We start from the raw sequence: 2,292 nt of genomic DNA, 5'->3' as shown, positions 1-2,292 counted from the left end.
GGAAGCTGCGCGCCCGCCGAGGCTGCGCGCCCGCCCTGTTTGCGCAGTTTACGGGAACACAACCGGACTGCAAAACAGATGCTCCGCAACCCGTTAAAGCGGGCCACCTGTTTTTCACATCGTGCCCCATCTCAAAGCCGGTTTTCTTCATTATATCCCTCCCGACAGATACCATGAAATACATCACTCACTCAGATATGGGAGCCGACCTCTGGAGGACGACTTGCGCGGAGCACTTTGATGTCGAGAGGCAGATTTCAAAAGACAGAAAGCCCCTTCCATGTTTCTCATTACCCCACGCCCGGGGCCTGCCACTGATTAGGGCGGCCGGGTGTGGAGGGGCTGCCAGCCTCCCTGAACCACGTTGCTGGGAAAGCCCTATTTCTATCAATATTCCAACGAGGGGTCAAACACGGAAAAATTAAAACCATGCTACCATGCTGAGTAAGCTTGAGACGGTGGCAATATATTCCCTTGCTCCTTGGGGAAGTCATTTTGTTGCTGCGGGAGCTGTGGATGTCCCAGTTGGCAAAGCTTGTGTTCCAGTAATAGGCGACGGGAAAGAGAGGTTTGGGGGTCTACATCCAAGCCTGTCCAGGAGCAATCTCAAGCACCCATGCTCCTCTTCCTGCTCTGTGCTCCCAGCCAGGCTGCATGGGCATCACTGGTCTACGGAGTCAATGAACTTTGCCAAATCAAGCTCAGCTATCCCTGTTTTTACACCCGCAAGCCAGCATCTTCAAGTGAGTGCCACTGTTGGTCTCAGGGGATTTTGACTCCAGGCCGCCAAAGAAGTCATCCCGCATTTTCAAGAGTGGATAGCTTCAAGATCTCTCTTAAAAACCACAACTGGAAATGTGTTTGTGGGAGCTGGAATCCTTCAGCGCTTCTGCTGGGGAAGCTTGTTCTTCCAGGAGTGTTCTGTGCTCACATCACTCCTCTTTGACACTTAGGAGTTAATTTTTTTTTTTTTTTCTGAAAGGATTTCATAACCTTTTGAATTCCTGGCCACCTGTTCTGGCTGCTTATGTGGACGGAGAGTGTTTTTTTGGAAAGCCCAGCCCCAGCCGTGAGGCCAGAAGTCCCTTGGAAACACGAGTCCATGTCCTGCATGCCTTTTTGCTGAGGGCTCCTCCATGTCCAACCTCTCCGTTGCCAAGCTCTTGTCAGCTTCCAGGGCAGGGTGGAAAGCCCCTCTTCCCTCAGGGATGGGGGGCCAGTGGTGGGCCCTTACACATGTATATTTTGTAGCCTCTTGTAAGTTTTCTTACACAGCAAAATCTTTGTAGTGCTTTTTACTTTAAACAAGATCTCTTTTTTTGATGTTGTTTCTTCCTTTCCTCTCAGGAAACCCACTCCCCTGTATATTTGAAGCAAGCTGAGATGCAGCCAATTGTATTAGTTCTGGCTGGAGCAAAAATGCATGATGAAATACTGGATGTGTGGTGTGAGTCCAAAATAAATGGTCACTAGCAGAGCCAGCAAAAACCTGCAAGCACAGACAGTCTGCAAGAAAGGAAAAGCTTGGACTCTACCTGCAGTGCTCTGCATTTTTCCGAAGGGAAAAATGAACTTGGGGTTTAGAGAGCTTGGGAAGAGACACTGGAGTACCGGGCCTTGTTTGATTACATTTGTGAATTGGGATGATTCTTGCATTTTTTGTGAATACAGCATCTGTCAGTGGGAGAAGGTGTTTTATCTCCTAACCTGTATTTCTCAAAGCACAGCAGTTTGGCGGGTTTTATGTGCCAGATGTCAGCGTGCCCTGATTCTTCAGGCAGCTGGGATTAAAGCTGCCCTGTTTCACAGAGATGTTACAAGGATAACTCCATTAATGCGTGTGGAACCCTGGTACTGCAGCGATAAAGACCCTGTAAATATTTACACAGACAGGCAAACTCATGGAAATTTTACATTATTGGCTTAACTTCATTACAAGGACATAGCTGAGAAAACCAGCAGTATAGTACATTCACTTTTATTTTTAATTAAACATTAACAACATATCCGGTGCTGCTTCGAGCCACAAGATTCAGAGGGTCACCGCTCTAAATATTTTACGATCTGCAGGGAAATATCAAGTCTCAAGCATAGGAAAAAAGTGACATAGCTGCTATAAGAATAAATCTTACCAGTCAGACCTTTTACACTTTTAAGAGTTAATAAAATAGTGGGTAAAGAACAACCAGAGGATATAATTTATTTGGACATTCAAAAGCCTTTTGATAAACACCCATACAAGAAACTGTTAAGGTAACTTGGTAACCACAAAGTGAGAGGTAAAGTCCTGTC

This window comes from Egretta garzetta, unplaced genomic scaffold, assembly GCF_000687185.1.
Source record: "Egretta garzetta isolate BGI_Z169 unplaced genomic scaffold, ASM68718v1 scaffold166, whole genome shotgun sequence".
Taxonomy (NCBI): domain Eukaryota; kingdom Metazoa; phylum Chordata; class Aves; order Pelecaniformes; family Ardeidae; genus Egretta; species Egretta garzetta.
The sequence above is the reverse complement of the archived record's forward strand: the minus strand, read 5'-3'. Positions refer to the sequence as shown.